This window comes from Vombatus ursinus, unplaced genomic scaffold, assembly GCF_900497805.2.
Source record: "Vombatus ursinus unplaced genomic scaffold, bare-nosed wombat genome assembly UNPS02007612.1, whole genome shotgun sequence".
Taxonomy (NCBI): Eukaryota; Metazoa; Chordata; class Mammalia; order Diprotodontia; family Vombatidae; genus Vombatus; species Vombatus ursinus.
In genome coordinates, this window is record NW_020947390.1 from 237,329 (window position 1) to 256,628 (window position 19,300).

Sequence of the window (19,300 nt, forward strand, 5' to 3'; positions counted from 1 at the left end):
CAGGGGCTGGTGCCTGGGATTGCGCTTGGGCATCTTCTGGCAATGGCCAATATTGGGCAGCAGAGCCCGGGTAGTCCATGCTTTCCTACTAGATTGTCAGCATATCCAAATTGCAGGGGGAAAGCCAGTTGGGGTCTACTGAGGGCAGGGGTTGCTTTTGTTTCTGATTGGGGTGTTATTTTTGCATGCCCTTTTCTCTACTGAGACTTTTACGTCAGAAAAGTTGAAGCAAGAGTAAAATGTGACCTATTTATGTATCTCCTAACGTTCCCGAAACCAGAAACAGTTCCTTAAACTAGACAGTGGGGAAGATGGCATGCCAGGAAATCCTGAGGAGTCTCTGCAACATAAAATAAATATTCTGAAAGTAGGAAGCAGTTTGCAGGTGCTGAGCGCCTGCCTGATGCCTGAGAAATATCTAGGTGAGAATCAGGTACTTCTGACTCCAGGGTCCTTGCAATGTAGCAACTTGTTAAAAAGCAGTAGTGATGTGCTGAAAGTAGAGTTCTACCAAGTTCAGGACACTTAGGAAAACAATAGCTTAAATTATAGCAAGGCTATGTCTGAAAGCTCAGGCAGGTTGTCAAAAATATTCAGATACCCTATCAGGTATGGCTGTCTTTAATTAAAAGTGTTAAGAGTACTGACTTGAATACTTATGAGTACACTTCAAGATGAGTTGAGAATTATCCCTTTAGCAAGCAAGCAATTGATTCTTCCCTTAAATAGGACCAAAAAACCTTATTCTATTTTCATTTTTATTCCCCCTAAGAATAGAAAATAAATAAGAATGTAGTATAGCTATTTAAAAGCAAATTTTCAGGATCTTCATTTTTACCTAGATATTTTTACATGCATTTGCATTAATTTTTAAAATTACTTCATATAATTTCATATTCTTAGTTCAATTTTTTTTAAAGGAAAATGCAAGGGAGCAACATGAAGAAGTTATATGGCCCAGCTACAGAAGCAATATCAAACAATTAAAATTTGGGTGACATTTAAGAATTAGTAGAGGTGTAATTAATTATCAGTGAATTATGCCAGAACTCCTACAGAAGTACTTTTGACATCCATGTTATTAACAAATGAGTTAATCATGATTAATATTATTATCCTGAATACCAGAGGAATTAGCAGTGATTAGAGCATTATCCTAAAGTGTTATCAAAGAGTTTGAAGTAAATTTCAAATAACACACTCATATTTCTTTTCATGCTTTTTTTTTTTCTGGATCAACACGTTCGGGTTCTAATTTCCTCTAAATTCTGAGTGCACCTACACATCTTACCTGAACTTGAAAGATGTATGTGTGTTCTGAGGTGAAATAATTAGGTATGAAACAAATTTATTCAGAGGGGAAAAAGTGAGTAGAAACAAAGGCTAATTAAGTTGAGTGGATATTGTAAGGCATTGTTATGTATCTAGTGCCTCAGAAGAAATAGAAAGGATTAGAGAAAAGGCAGTCAAGAAAGGGCAAAAACTACAAAAATAAGTGAAGAAAACTAAAGAAAAATTAATTAAAATATGTATATCTGTAACAGTTGTGTCTCAGTGTGGAAAGCTTCTGAATAATAGAAAGTGTATTATGTATATAAATGGGAATGTTTATAGAGCAAAAAGTAGAAAACTTGAACAGAACCATTTTTTTCCCTCCAATTTAAAGACTCTTGGGATCATGACCTTACAACTTGAGAAGAGAGGGTTACTAACTTGGGTGTGACCATAGATGATAAGATACAATGTCAGAACTCTAAACAGTAAGAGATCAAGCAAAAATAACCAACAGAAACTCAGATCCAGACTCTTGAAGTTAGCAATTAAATCCTGATGCATTGAGTATAGATAGTAATGGCTTACTATGAACCAGGTCATAGAAAATCTCTACTTCTTGAATTTAAGAATAGGTGAAAGGAATATATGGACATTTACCAGGATAAGCCAAGGTCTAGCTCTTAGGCAATCAGAAACCATTATGGTAACATATAATATACCTAAACAAATAATTATTTACTAAGTTTAAAATTATATTTTAAATAAATCACCAATGCATACTCTTTACCTGTGTAGCTAGCTTTTAAAATAATGATTAAATTAATTTGATTAATATAGTTGTTTTATTTAACACTCTAAAATATATCCATCTCAGGGTAAATTTTAAGTGTTGGGTTGGAACTGAAGGCTGTCTTAGAAACAAGGACCAGAGGGTGTCAGTAAAGGGTAGAAAGCTCTCTGGATGAATAAAGGTAATTGTGTGCTTTCTGCTTGAATCAGTATGTGTAGTTTCTTTAGTTTCTACTAGATAGGATATAAGAGATTTTTTTTAAGTGAAAAAAAAAAAGTTGTTTTGACCATAGTAACAGAGCAAAGGCAACTATAAAAATGGCTTTTCAAAGTTAAGCTTGATTGGGTGATGTGAACCATTTTAATGCCATCAGAGAGTGTCCTGTAGTCCAATAGCAAGTGAACTAAAGCATTATTCCACTGACATGTTTGACAAGTTTTGGTTCTGAAGTGGTTTTCCTGAATTTTTCCATTTTGTTCTCTATAGCATGGCACAAAGCTTTGGTTTCTTCTAATCCTCTGAACAATATCTCCTTTTTAATTTTTTTCTTTGACTTTAGATATTTTTTTATCAAGTCAGAAGGTCCTTTATTTCCCTTCATGATTTTAAACATGTCAGAATATTTCAATAATCTGACACCTTTAAAATGTTCATTTCAGTATCTAAAGTTTATATTGCTGTTTCTCTTATTCCTAAAGCTAAGAATATTTAGAATTTTTTTTTATTTTTTGATATCTCCTTGTTTTTTTTTTTTCTGTTCCATTCTTTATAAGTGTTCTGATATGTTGTATGAACTTCTTAGCAGGTTATAACAGGAAAGAGGCTGGTCGGAAGCTCAAAGCAGTAGAGTCCCTGCAGAGGTTTATTTTCTGAGCATCTGTGATCAATAACTCTACATTAGAGGCTTGTGCATTTTAAAAAATAATGAAATGCATAAAACTCCTTAACACTTAAGTCTCATGACTTTAAAAAAATTTTCAAAATCTAATCAATCCACTTCTTAATCTCCCTTCAACCTTTTCTGTATATTGTCTAATTTCAATTTTCAAGATTTTCAAAAAAGCCATTCTGTTAACATAATATTTAATAAATTTCTTTGTTTTAAAGTTATGATTTGATAGGGTCAACAAAAGAAATGAGCTATAACTACTTTGCCAGTGTTTAGGGATTCAGTGACTATTAGAAGAATTTTATAGTAACTTTATTAATTCATCCATTTACTTTCTAAAAGGATTAAAATTGGTCATTGAAGTAGAGGTAGATATAGAAATCAGATGTGGGGATAAATTATATCTAGCTAACTTGTTACGGAAATTCTATGAATTTACGTTCCTATCTTTCTTAATAGTTGAAGCAGCTAAAGTAGGGAGTTTTCAGTTGTAACATATACCTTGCATGTTCTTTAGTTTTATGTATTGCAATTCATTTATAGTAGCCTTTCTATCTGCTGCTTCTCACACTTCAATCTGGCCATTACATAAAGGTTCTCTCTTTTTCAATACCTTGAAATAGAAATGTGCTATAACTTCATCCCCCAAAATAATACCACAATTCTGTTTGATTTAGGGAATATTTAAAATCTTTTCCATATAACCTGGTATGTATGTGTGTATGTGTGTGTGTGTGTGTGTTCACACCTATAGGAAATCCTAAGTAGCATAAGATTACCTGATATTTACTTAGGACTTTGAAGAAACTTGTACTGACACTCTCTATGTGTGATTTTCCTAATACAGAATTTTTTAAGAGCGCTCACACGATTATTACAAAAAACTAAAAAAGGCATAATGGAGAAGAATGGAAAATAATTGTGTGTGTGTGTGTGTGTGTGTGTGTGTGTGTGTGTGTTTTGCTTTTTCATTTGAAAGCAAAGGGGTTAATGTGGCTTTTGTTGATGAGTTTTACCTACTGGCTTTTCAAAAATCTTTATGTATGTGAATACGTTCATCGTGAATATACTCACTTAATTGGTTGAAGAACTTGGACATTCCCAAATGGGATCAATTGCTCAGTAAGATGTTCTGTTATGGAAAGAGTTACGGATGATGTTGGTTCACTCTCCCCCTTGTGCCAGGTAAGGGCATAAATATTTCTCAACTTTCTAAAAAAATGATCCTATAAAGCCTCATTCCATGGCATGATTTATTATATGTTTGGATGAACCTCATGCTCAATGAAACATTACCTGTTCCTCTTTGATCTTGACTACCAATGTTCCTTTTCAAGTTATGAATAAAGAAATCAGCTACTTATTATCCAGGTTGAACCTTACTAAGTTTCTGGAGGCAACAATGTATGGTGGGGTAGGTACAGATGGAAACATTTCCTTCAATTTGAGGAGTTGAGGACAATCTTTCCTGAACCATGAATGAAAAAAGTTGATCTACATAAGTGAATCCATTGTACAGGGACCAAGAAGCTACTCTCTAATCCTTTCACCTTTTTATCTACTAATGAGGGAAAACATTTGACCTTCCCATCAAAGGTTTAACAGAAACATCCCCAGCAACACCTAACATTAGAATATCCTGATTACTATAGATGGTAGTTGGAGATATAATTTTTCTGTGCTATTCAATTGACAGATGAATTAATGAAAATATGAATAATATTGACAGGTGTTCTGAATATACTGGTATAGGTTGTAACATTCAACATGTAACTACCAAGCCCCAAAATTGACATAATGGAATTTCTAATAACAATGTAACAATAAGTGTTATTGTTATTATTATTATTAGTGATAATAATAATTTACTATTACAGTCATTCATAGATTTGTCCAAAATCCTTTACTATACTGCTGTGAATCTGGGTGGCATGTTGACTTTTTCATGGAGATTTACTTTTCTTCTCTCTTACATTTGCCCAACTGCATACTTTTTTTTCAAGGACTAAGTAAATAAAATGAAACCCCCAACTAGACCTTCCTAGTAAAACTGTATAAAGAGCATATAAAAGAGTATTTCCATGTATTGTTAATTTTCTAATTTATCATAAATATAACATATCAATGACAAGGTTTGTTGAGAGACTGAAAAATTTCAAACAATGCAGAATCAGATTCAACCCCCAATGATTCAAATGAGCATAATTTGAAAGACTCTGAAGAAGCAAGTGAATGACAATCTATAATCACCCTGCTTAGTTTAACTGGAGTTTCAATATTATAAAATATAACAAAGGTGGTTTCCAACCTACTTGAATGCAGGAAACACTAAAAATCCATCTCCTAAGAAACTTCTCATTTAATCAAAGCTAAATCTACTTTTATATTTGTATAAAATACTTCAAATTTTCATTGCTCTTCATTGGTTAGACTCTTATCTTCCCATCAAATGTGTATTTTTCATATATATGTGTGTGTATACATATATAGTGATTTATATATTTGCATTTCTGATATTCAGTTTTATGTAGTTGCCACACCATAGCAATGGTCACACAGACCTATTGAGTGTTGAACCTGGGGTAGACCTTTAACATTATCTAGTCCAAACTCCCTTTTTACAGAGGAAGGAACTGAGCTCCAAAGAAATGAATTGGCTTATCCAGAGTCATATAGTTGGTTAAGTCAGAGCCAGGATTTTTCAACTAATCCCTTGAATCCCATTCCAGTTATATTTAATACTATAAACACTCTTTAAGGTGAGATCATAGTCCATTTTCCCCAAAGCCTCTGGGATGTAGCTTAGTGTAATAAGCCTGTAATTATCATTTTTTATTACATATACATTTGTAATTCTGTTGTTCTCAGAAACATTGTGAGTGTGGACATATACTTGGAGGAAGCTTCTGATGTCACATTTTCCATAATGGAAAGTCCAAAGCTTACCAAATCAGCGTCAATTTATTGAAATATTTTGCTGATAGATCTTGAAGCCTCATAGCTGTTAATTCTGAATGACTTAAGAGCACAGGAGAAAAGTTTGAAGACATCATTCAACAGATCGACAATGATCATTTGGCAACAAGGAGTAATGTTAAGCCAAACCTCAGTTCAGAAGCAAGCGATGGGTCAAGGAAGTAGGGGATTTGAAAGTTGACACCAAGCTTTGGCAATATCTCAGCTAAAATGATCTTCAGTGTACATCTAACTATATGTTTAAGGGACCAACCATTTTCTTTTGTCAATAGTTGCTGAATAGGCACTTTATTCAGAGTGATAAAATGTTCAGTTGTTAGGGCACTCAATGAAATGGAAACTATAATTCACGTAAAGCAGCATAGGCAAGGACTAACTTCTCCATTATTACAAACTTGGATGGAGATAGCAAAAATAAAGATAAGTTGCTCTGGGAAAAAAAAAGATTTTCTAATAAGTTTTTCAAAAGGAGGATGAATTGTAATCTCAAGTAGTAGGCACCAATCTCTAGGGGTCATCTAGGAATGCAAATAAACTGATATTGTACAAGAATGGATTTCTTTGCTGCAGTAGGAAATGAACTTGGCACAGAATAGAATTGATGCTGTAACAACATTAAATGGGCGTTTTGAATGATCAAAAAATATTAAGCTCAGTTTTTCCTAACTTCTTTTAAAAAGCTGTGAGGTATTTTACTTTGGAAAATAAATTTATTGAATCAGAGAAGGGAGAGAATCTTCTTGTTCTAGTAGCAAAGTCAAAAATTACATACATTCTGCTCTTTTAATATAGCAAAATACTTTATTAAATATCCACAATCAAATTATTAGGTGACTAAATTAACTTTTCTGGTAATATGTCTAAAACTAGAGATGTCAAAAATTCCTCCATGGGAAAATCACTGAGGCTCTTGATAGATAATTGGAAATAATGAGATGATACATTTTTTTTAAAAGAAGAACATTTCAAACCAATGACAAATATGATCAGATCACATAGTCCACTGTATTTTAAGCTATTCAAATACTCTCACAGATGACACTTCCTCAGGTTTTAACTGGTAAATATTTTTAGAAGTTTATTTTTTTAATTAGTTGAGAGATAAAATGTGGAACCACTCTTTTTGCTTTGTATATGCCATATGAAGATGATACTGAGATGTAGCTGCCATTTATGTTAGTAAATATTGCTAAAACAGTGTATAGCTTGTAGTCTCTTCCACAATGAGTATGCAACATGTATACATTATTGAGCACAGTTTTGGCAGTTTTTTTTAAATACTGGAAACTCAAAGGACTCTAAACAAATTAACTTCAAAGCGGCTGGCTTGGAATGCTTCAATATTTTCAAAGAATAATTGGCTTACCAAATTGGTTTGGGAATAGAAGTTTCTTGGTATTATAAGACACATGAACCAATATTGGTCTTATGTATTCTTACTGCATAAAAATTATAAAAAAAGAAATATTTTTATTTTGCACTCTTCCCTCTGGGCTTCCTGGGAAATACCCTAGAGAGCAAAATAAATGAAAAGTAATACATACCACGAGGTTTAAAAAAGCTAACAATAATTAAGATGTAAAAATTTTAGTATTGGATATAGCCCACAGGGATGTTGGTATTCATGTTCTTCTTCCAACTGAATCATCCCACCTATGAATATTGCACAGCATTGATTCTCTTAACTGCTGCTTCTGCTTCCCAGAATGGCAAAGTTATGTTGCAGTAAGTTGTGCTTCTAGATTCAGTTACTCATCATGAATTTCCTTAGTGGCTTTTTTCTCATTAAACTTTGGATTTTGGTTCCTAATTCCATCTATTCTTGCAAATCTAAGTTGAAATGAATGTGGCTACAGTTTTAGTCAATGTTTGGTATGCCTTTATATCACTGTGGATGTTTCCACTTGGCTATCAGTGCTGGTTACAAAGTATAATAAGGTGACCATTATGCTGAATAGGACTTTTTGTTGTTGCTCTTGTTGTTGTTGGTGCTCAAACCTGCAAGATTTTATTGGTGCCGACAGGAACTCTCAGAATGGAAATCCCATCTACTAGAGCAGAAGGGTTATTGTTGTTTAATTGATCACTTTAAAGTTGCCTAAGGGCAGAAACAAGTTACATGACTTGTCTCCATACTCACACAACTAGTGTATGTCAGAAGAAGGGATTGAACTCAGGTCTTCTTAATTAAAAAGCCAACCCCATAGTCACTACACCACGCCTTCTCTCCTAGTACTCACTAGAAAACATGTGATGCTTTTGCCTGGAATCTGATGTCACCAAGATTACAGTTTCAGTCTGACAAAATATATACTGCCTTTCCTGGTAAGGTTCCCTTCCCTCCCTTTGCTATTATTGCAGTTTGAGGGTAATATTTCAATAATTTAACAAGTTGGGAATTTTATCAGTTTGTTTACTTCCTCCACCACCAATACTGATCACAACTCTACAAAATAATAAATAACATTTGTGTAGTGTTTGTGTACTATTTAAATGCCAAGCAGTATGTTAAGTGTTTTACAATTATTATCTCATTTGGTCCTCACAACAAACATAGAACATAGGTGTATTACTACCCCCATTTTACAGATGAGGAAATTGAGTCAAGCTGAAGTAAAGTGATTTGACACATAGCTAGTGTCTGAGTCTGGATTTGAACTGAGGTCTTCCTGATTCCAGGCTCCACATGCTATTCATTTTAGCACCTAATTGTCTCATTGTCTTAGTAGATGATGTCCATCTTTGGTAGTTACCAAACATGCTACACAATGGAGGCAAGTTTTTCTGTTTTGTTTTGTTTTGTTTTTTAATTATATCTTTGTGAATTTTCTACAGTTGGTTACTAAAGTAGATGTATGCTTTCATCTCTTCCTCATTACTCTAGTCAGGCTGATAAATAGCTTTCACCATGTTCTGATTATTTATTTGCCTATGGCACTTAAATACTTTTTAAAAATTTGGAAAGCTATATATTTAATATATCCAATTTTTTAAAAATTTAATTTCCATCTTTTTCTTGAAGCTAGATCAGTAGCATCAACCACCTTTTGTATAAAATGAAAATTGAGGCACAAAACTGAGAATAATTTTCTTAATTACAAGTCATATTTAATACAGGGCCATGAGTGTAAATGTAATACTGAATTGTTCTTCCTGCCAAATAAAGCATCTTCAAACAAAAAATTACTTAAGTCATAAAGCTTAGATCTGATATTTAATATTTAATAATCTGCAGGTTCCATGTCTCCCTCTATAACCAGCTGATAGAAGAAATGATATATTTGGAGTCAGAAGACCAATGTTTGAATTCTAGTTTGCTCCCTTTTTTCCCCGTGTGACCTTGGTCCAGTAACTTAATCTTCCTAGGCTCCAGTTTTCTCATTTGAAAAATGATGGAACTGGGCTAGATGATCTTTAAGGTAACAGAGTAGATAGAGCACCATTCCTGTTTTCAGGAAGACTTGAGTTTAAATCCAGCCTCAGACACTTACTAGTTATGTGAACCTGGGCAAGTCGCTTAACGTTTTTCTGCCTCAGTTTCCTCAGCTGTAAAATGACAATAATAATGGCATTTACCTCCCACAGTTGTTGTGAGGATCAAATGAGTTAAATTTATAAAGATTTATATAGCACAGTGGCTAGCACATTTGTTCAGTCGTGTCTGACTTTTTCATGACCTTATGGACCGTATTGTCACTCAGGGTTTTTTCAGCGAAGATTTGCCATTTCCTTCTACTATGGATTAAGGCAAACAGAAGGTAAATGAGTTGCTCATGGTCACAGACTTAATAAGTGTCTGAGGCCAGATTTGAATTCAGGGCCAGTAATCTGTGTACTGGGCCACCTAACTTCCTCCTATAGCTGGCACTTAGTAGGTGCTTATTCCCTCCCTCCTCTTTCCAGCTTTCTAATTCTAAATCTATCATTTATCACTCATCTTAACTCACATTTTCATTCTCACTATAGTCACTCAAATCCCTAACTCTCCCTATATCATTAAATCTATCACTCCTGCTTCAACCTATAATTATCCAGTGTAACTTAAACTGCCCTCTGCCCTTACCTCCTTGATGTGCTATCATTCATAATGCAAAAAGTAACATTTTTTAATAGTACAATCCCTTTTCTTTTTCTCTCTAGCTTCAAAAGCCTTTTATATGTTTGTTCATTCTTTCCTCGTCTATCTCTAAGGAAGTTTTTTTTTGGGGGGCTATAGTTAGCTTTTCTCCTGCCCCAACTGATGTACTGAATTTTGCCTCCTCTTATCTCTTTGCATGCCATTTTACCATTCCCTCTCTTGCCCTTGTTTTCACTATGTTTTTATATGTTGACTATTTCCCTTTTGCCTACATTTGTGTTTATTAGCTCTAGTGCTACTGAAAGGTGGCTCACTTGACCCTGTTACCCCAGTAAGCTATCATCCTACATCTCTTAATTCTTTTTTTTTTGCCAAATTCCAAGAAAGAATCCTAATAACTAACCTTTATATTAATCTTTAAGGTTTGCAAAATCCTTTACATGCATCTTATTATTTGATCCTCACAATCTGGTGAGCTAATTGCTTTTATTAGCCTTATATTGCAGATGAGGAAACTAAGATTCAGAGATGTTAAATGTGATATTGAGCCATTGGAATTTATTGAATGGGGGAAGAGTAGAGAGATAATATATTTATATCTTCATTTTAGGAAAATCAATTTGACAGTTGAGTGGAGGATGGATTGGAAGAAGAAGAGACTTGAGGTTGGGAGTACAGATGGGTGGACTATTGTAATAGTCCAGGTGAAATTGTCAAGAAGGCCTTCACCAGGATGGTTGCAGTGTCAGAGGAGAGAAGGGAGTATATTAGATGTTATGAAGGTTAAACTTCTGCACTTTACTCATATGTGTGTGTGTGTGTACATATATATATATATATATATGTATATATATGTATATATTATGGAGTAAGGATAAGAGGGAGTGAAAAGTCAAGGATGACTCCTAAGTTGGGAACCTGAGGGAGTGACTAGAATGATGGTGGTACTCTTTATAGTAGTAGGGAAGTTAGGAAGAAGGGAAGGTATATAGGAAAAAACAATTAGTTCTTTTGGACTTTTTGAACTTAAGCTGTCGATAGGGCATTCTATATGAACTGTTAAAAGACAGTTGGTGATGCGAGTAGAGTTTAGGAGGTCAGGGCTAGGTAAGTAGATCTGAGGTCTTCTGCATAGAGATGATAATTTATACCATGGGAGAATAATGGTGCTAAAAACTTTGAAATGCATATTTTCTTTTGCAAGTTTATTTTTTAGATTGTAGCTAAAATTCTAAGTATGCCACTGTTACCACTGAACTGGATGTCCAATAGATATCTTAAGCTCAATATGTCCAAAATAGAATTCATTATCTTTCTCCCTGAGCCCTCCTTCTCTCCTAACTTCTTTATTAGGGTAGAGGGCAACACCATCCTCCCAGTCCTTCAGGCTTACAACCTAGGAGTCATCCTGAATTCCCCGTTATCTCTCACCCCTTAATATCCAAGCTGTTACTAAAGCCTATTTCACCCTTTCAGCCTCTCACCAGTTAGCCCTCTTCTCTCCTCTGACATTACCGCCATTCTAGTGAATGGCCCTCATCACTTCATGCCTGGATCATTGCCATAGCTTGTTGGTAGGTCTGCCTGTCTCAAGTTTCTTCGCACTCCAATCTGTCTTCCATTCAGCCACTAAAGTGATTTTCCTAAAATTCAGGCCCAACCAATCATGTCACTCCCCTATTTGATAAACTCCAGAGTGGCTTCCTATTGCCTCCAGGAACTAGTACAAAATGCTCTATTTTTCATTCAAAGCCTTTCATATCCTAGCTCCCTCCTACCTTTCACCTTACTTCCAACAACATAGTCTTCCAGTGATATAGGGATCCTGACTATTCCTTGAAGAAGTCACTCCACTTCTTGGCTCCTGCCATTTTCTCTGACTTTCTCCCAATCCTGAATGTTTTTCCTCTATCACTCACACTAATGACTTCCCTGGCTTCCATTAAGTTCTAATTAAAATCCTGCCTTCTACAGAAAACCTTCCCCTACTCTTCTTAATTCTAGTGCCTTTACTCTGTTAATTATCTCCTATTTATCCTGTATATTGCTTACTTTGTACTGATTTGTTTGTATGTAGTCCCTCCCATTAGACTGTAAGCTCCTTGAAGACAGAAACTGTCTTTTGCCTCTTTTTGTATCCTCAGTGCTTAGCATGTAGTAGGCCCTTAATAAATGTATATTGATTTATTGATGATTGATTGAAAAAAGACATTGCATATTTGTTATTGCTCTTGTTAAGATGGGCTTTCTGGTTCAACCTGTACTAGAAGTAAGATGATTTCACTGAAGTTTGCAGAATGGAAAAAAAAATCTGTTACCTCTTTGTGGGAAAAAAAAATAATTAAAAAGGAGGCAGTTTACCAAGCCTTGAAAAATGAACTTCAAATATTTGTTAACAACATAGTTTTCATTTGGTTCAAGAGAAATTAGTATTTAACTTTAAGTTAGGCTTTGAACAGTTGCAATCTGGTGCCCCAAAATGGACGATTCTACTATAAAACTAGTAATATTGCTATCCCTAAATGATCACTGTAATGATTTGCCATATGCATTTGCACAGAGGAGTAAAGAGCTACCCTAAATGAAGATGAAAAGAACCAGTTATGAGAGCCACAAAGCACTAATAGTTTAAAAAATAAGAACAGTAATTCAGTTTTTTTTATATTGTGCTTTAAGGTATATAGATCATTTTGTAAAAACTGATTATAAAATATGACTAAATCTGATGAGAACCTATTGCATACCTAGTCTCCATTGAATTTAATGGAGAATACAAGAAAAATAGAATATCTGTATCTGTCCTTGAAGTCAGATTCCTAAGAGTAAACATACAAACATAAAACAATTAGCTTCCAAATATAAAAGTCCTAATAATGTGGTGTAGTACTCTGGGAATTTTAAATGAGGAAAAATTACTGTAAAGTGAGAGTAATTAGAAACCCTTCAAGTTGGAGGCATGGTTAAACCTGATCCTTATTTTAATTTTAAAATAGTAGGAATTATCTGGGCAAAAATGGAAGATAAGGCTACATTTTTGGTGGAGTAATAACATAGACTGAAAGCAGAGATGTAAGTGATTACGGAACATAGAGACAGAAAGCAAATAACTTAACCATAGTGTAGGCACCATTTGTAGAACATTAACAGGCTAAATAGAGCACAGGTTCTGGGTGCATAGTGGGTTTTCAATAAGTGTTTGTTGAATTGAAGTGAATCAAATTAAATATAAAAGATAGTGCAGTTGGAAGTCCTTGAATTCCACAATGAGACATCTACAGAAAAATAAATCGTTGAAAATTCTGATTCAGGGAACAATAACTCACATTTCAATAGGCATTAAGGAAACCAAAGTGTGTGCGTGTGTTTTTTTTTTTTTTATTTCAGTAGCCCTATGAGGTAGTACAAATAATAATACCCCTACTTTGCCCATGAGGAAATAGAAACTCTGAGAGGTTGAGTGCCCTTGTAAATGTCTAACGCATGAATCAAATCCAGAATTGTCTCCAAGTCAAGTTCTGCAGCCTATCACACACTGGGATGAAAAGAAAATTATTTTAGAAAGACAAATTTAGTAATTGTGTAAAATACATTAAATAGAGGAAGTCTAGAGGCAAGGAGGCAAGTTGAGGAATATTGCAGGAAAATAATTGAGAACTAAATTAGGAAGGTAGCTGATTAGGAGGATGTCCAGAGGAGATTAACAGAAAGTGGGAATAAAATAAATAAATCATAGGTGACAGATCAAGATAAAGTCCTTAGAATAGTAGTGATAATTGAAGACTTGAACATAGATAGTATTCCTGAAAAACATAATGAAAGCTAAATTCAGGCTCTATTTTCCTTGAAAGAGTTGATTCTAAATGTTCTCATTATAAACTAGAGAAGTGTGAGATTTAGACTAAGCATCTTAGTCAAGTTTATAACGAGAACGTTTAGAATCAACTGTCAAAAATCATGGAGTTGTAAGGGATCCTAAGAGAACATTTGGTCCAACGTTGTTTTTGAATTGGTGTATGTCCAAACCATATAGTACCTTAAAATTCGCATCTTAAATCTAGCACTGGTAGTTGTCTATAGTCTCTTGAAGATTGCTGGGAATGTACTCTCCACAGCCTTCTCCATAAATCTTAGGTTCAGTAATATTAGGAGATAGGAAAGATATCTAAATTGTGTATCCATTCATGAGTTCTCCAGTCCCCCCCCCCCAGGTATGGAGAACATTTATTTATTCAAGTTATCTTAGCAAAGTAAAGTCTCTTTAAGGTAATATATATGAAGGTACCTTTATTCTGGATTACTTCATAATAGCAGTTACTTTTGCTTGGCCTGAATTAAAGCAAAACATTATTATTTACACTCTTTGTGTCTTAACTTCTTTATATGTAAAATGGGGATTATAATACTTATACCTCATTTGGTTGCTGTGAGGGTAAAATAAGATGATACATCTTAAATACTTGTAAACCATAAGGCATTACATAAATGTCAATCCAAATACAAATATTCTTTACAGTTGTTTTTGTTTTAAAACAGTAATTGTAACTTTTGATTTGTCTTCACAGCCTGAATTAATTTAACATAGCTACTTCCTTTTTCCATTTTCCAAATTTGTTGACATAGGGTTTATTAACATAATAAAAATCTGATTTACTCTCTCGTCAGATTACAGATTGAGAACAGGAAATTTTTTTTCACAAGTCTTGTAGGTAGCTATCTTTCCCTCCTATGGATGCAGTGTCAACATGTAGGTAACAATAGAGCAGGTATCTGAATCTGGCTACTTTGGCTACAATATTGGCAGGAAATAAGCACACATTTTGTGATTTCCGTTGTGAATCATATGCTTCTTTGAAAATTTGTATCCTTCCTTTGTGAGCCACCAATATAACTATCCAGCTGGTCTATCCAGTCTCCACTGATAATTTAACTATTTCTGGGCATTCAAACATGAAGGAAGAAAATATGGAAAAGAATGATGTGTTCCAAAAGTTGAGCTAGTTCCCTATTAGAGATGTAGGATTCTGAGAAAAAGACAAGTGAAGAAAGCAGCAGACCAGACAGGAGAGGGAGCTGAGAGAAAGCAGTTGCATTCAGTTCAATGAGTAAGTGATTAAATAAATATTCATATCTTGAACTGTTGAAAGAAAATATGCCTGGAGATGATGTTTCAATCTAAAGTAAATGTGTCTTTTCATCATTTCTCTCTGTATTTGTTTTATATGATAATAGTCCTTAAGATATAATACATGGTTGATTTTCCAAGTTTTGTACAAAAATGTGATCTATTTGCTAATGCTCCACAGATGTTTAGAGTAAATATTGATTAAGAAGAAAAATAGGTGAATTATTGTGCTCTTTCTCCCCCTTCTTCTCACTTATGTTTCTTTATTCATCCTAGATAATCAAGTCCCTTTTCCTTTTCATGAGACAGAACAAAACTATTCATTTCTTAAGCCAACTGAATGTATTTCTATGTTTCTCTTGTAATCTTTTTTTTTTCTATTAAGGTAATATTTATCTTCATTTAATGCTTAGATGCATTTTTCTGGCTCAGAGAATTGTCTTTTTACAGGTATAAAATTTGCTGAAGTAGAACATTTACTTGGCAGATTATGTCCTTTCTCTAGAAATTCCTCTTGTGTCAGAAGTGCCTTTTCCCAGTTGATTTGAATACAAGTAGGCTGCTAGATTGGAGACAGCATGGCACGATGGAATGAGTGTTGGATGTAGAGTCAGAGGATTTGACTTTGAATCTTTGGTTCTATCTTTACTACCAATATGGCCTGGAATATGTCACTGTACCAATCTGGGCCTCAGTTCCTCATTTGTAAAAGGAACTGTTGGATTAAATGCACTGTATAAGGTCCCTTATAGTGCTAAATCTTTGATATCTTTTCTAGCTAGAAAGAAAAAAAAACTGATCAATTTTATGTTATTATATCCTTCAAAAAGTGAGTATATTTAAATTATCATTTCCTTTAATAGAGGAAATTAATTTCCAATATTACATGTGCAAATATACATAATGTCATTAGTTGTAATATAACAAACATGCATATATGCACATACATATGTGATTATTTTTATGTATGTGAATGAATGAATGAGTAAAAATATATAATTTTTAAAGCACTTACAACATACAAAGACTTTGCCCGAGGGAGATAAGATCTGGAAGATCCACTATGTTAGATGACTTTTAAGTGGGGTCCTGGCTATAGATATATCTGCTTTCATGGGACAGTCAAGCTATAAACGATATTACCACCAGTAACTAGCCACTTGGTGATGAAATCTTTGGTCATGACCAGTTGTGACCAAAGATTAATATAAATTAATTAAACAATTAATATAAAATAATTCTAATTTTTAGGGAACCACCTCTTGCTTTTGCAATGGCACTATGGCAGAATGATAAGAAAGGGGTCAGAAAGTAACCAGAATCCCAGTATTTTTAGAACATCTATAAAGATTCTCCTAACTGTTGCAACACTGAATGTGAGATTTTTGTCCAAAGACTAGAAAACATACTTGAGAGGAGAAATGAAATCATTTAAATATTTTCATCCTTATTCTAAATGTACCTAGGACACAAAAGAAAGTGAATGTAAATGAAAGGTATAACTCATATGTCCTCTGTGGAGAGACAAATAAAGAAGTTTATGTTTCTTCATTTTTTTTTGTTTTCTTTTTATTGTGTGTCCAAAAGTGACAAGAAATAAATTTCATAGCATACTGTTCACTTTGTACTGTATTGTGTTCATGATGAGAATTTATAAAAGTGCCCCTATGGACAGAATTGCAGCATACTTATCAACATATTTAGAGGATGATGAGGTTGAGAAATTCTATAAGGAACTTAGTAAGATCCTATAAATTCAATCAACATATACTTTAATACCGAGTGATATCAATAAAATGGTGCTCATAAAGAAGGAAAAAATTTTTTAAAAATATAATGTTCAGGACAAGGAAATGAAAAATATGAAAGGCCTCTATTATATTTCATTCTATTTTATCATATCACACAGACATCTCCTGTCTGTGTGTCATGAACACTTTCTTCAAGAAGAGAGTCAGAAAGCACCATGTTTGTCAAGGACCAAATCATGTCCCTAAAAACAAAATTAGTTATATCTTTACTGACAAGAAATGAATAGTTACTCAGTACCAAGTTTGTAAATTATTACAAGGTTGATGGAAGAATATGAATTGTATTACCTCAGAAAATGATGAGAAACAGTAGATAAAAGAAGTTTGCAAAAAAAAAACTTTATGGGAGGCACAACTAAGACATATTGTTATAAAAGTAAATCTGGAAAGAGCACAAAAAGGATGAAAATTTGAAAAGGTAATCATAATAATATTTCTATGATGTCTATTATATGCCAAGGCCCATGTTAGGCCCTTTTCAAATATTTGAAATGATATTTCAAATATCATTTGATCTTCACAACAACCTCGCAAGGTAGGTGCTCTTATTATCCTCATTTTATAGTTGAAAAAAGCGAGGCAAACAACTATTAACAGCTTAAAACTTGCCTGGGACTTTTGGGACACCCTGTACATGTATTTACTTGCTCTCATGTGGAAAATATCTTCCTAATATAGTGGTAACAATGATGGGAATTTTAGTCAAGGAGGCTTTTGATAAGTCTCAGATTATAGCAAATAGGTTATCCTGTATTCCATCTTTTTTAGAGCTTGACTTGTATCTATTACCACCAGCTTGGAGAAGACACATCCATTGTGCAAGTTTTTCTCCAATCGTAATTCAAAAAAAACATACCTTCAAATGAATCAGAAAAAAAATGAAACTGTTTGATATATATATGTATATACATATATCTGTTTGACTTTCTGATCTTGGCCATATCTGAGTTGCTTGTAATAGAAACAGAGATGAATAACATGGGCACAGTATGAATTGTGAAGAAATAGTTTTCATTTCATACATTATTTACAACTGCTATAGTAATTCCAAAAATTTAAACCCTTAAAAACAGAAAATGAGATGAATATGCATTACATTACAGGATATTATAAGAGATGTACTAGAATAAAGGTGGGGTGGGGGAATAGTAGTGCCTTACACAATGGGCCTAGATTTCACTGTTATATCATATTATAAGTTTTGATGACAATGTAAACAGCTGCATTTTTTAACTCAGTAAAGAATAAATTTAATTGCTAACTTCTAGTTCTCACAGGTAGCAAAGTGGTTCAATGTCTGGAGCCCCAGGCATGGAATCAAAAAAAATCTGAGTTCAAATCTGGCCTGAGACACTAGCTGTGTGACCCTGGGCAAGTTACTTAACCCCTCTTTGCCTCAGCTCCTCATCTGCAAAACAGGGACACACTGGAGAAGAAAGTGGCAAACTACTTCAGTATCTTTGGCAAAAAAACCCCTTGGACAAAGAGTCAAAGACAGCTGAAAAATGGAAAAAATAATAAGGTCTCATAAATATATTATGTATAAAAATTAGGAACTCATTAAAATTAATCAATTGCTCAGTGAATTTTCTGCATCAGTGACTAAAAATGTCATTAGAAGAGTGGGTAAAAACTTAAACCCCCATCAAAGAAGAATCTGCATCATGACTATTATTCTGGTCAACTGTCTCACAAATAACTACTCTGGCTAATTCAGAAGAAATTATTTTTGCACTAACAAATGATATTTCCCCCACAAATTCTGCATATTTTTGATTTACCTCTTACGGGACTTGACTTTGTCAACTGACTTAATGCCATACCATATTAAAAATGGCAAGTATATTATGTAGCAAAAGGATGAAAAAAAATCAAGATGAGAAGCTGAATTCCAGGTAACTCAACAGATTCCACAGCCTCCTGCTTCAGTGGCGAGTTTTAAGTCTGGGGCTTATATTATTATTATTATGCCCTTTGTTAGTTTTGTCCATCTGCCTTATGTCACTAAGACATCATCCATTGAACCACTGCTGCCTGAACATGAACATCCTGTAATCAATAGTTACCAACCTTAGGAGATATTATAGAATTATATAAAGGACCCATTCTCCTCTTTCTTCCTCCATTAGAAAAATGGAGAAAACTCATGCTGTTATTTATTGTATGCTTTTTGCCAGTATAGAAGATACCTGAAAGGCAAATAAAAGTAAAAATAAAAGCAAAAAGATGTAGGAAGACTTGCTTTTGAGATAAAGGGAAAATAAAGGGCCTGCAGGTGTTAAACACAGAGACATTAGACATAGTCACCTACATTTCTATCACACTGGTAATATTTTCTTATCTTCACTGCGCTTTTATA

General features: G+C 33.9%; 1 pseudogene; it reads left to right on the forward strand.

Moving 5' to 3' along the window:
* Positions 1 to 316: 316 nt before the first annotated feature.
* Positions 317 to 19,300, forward strand: part of LOC114033890 — a 68,782-nt pseudogene continuing 49,798 nt past the window's right edge.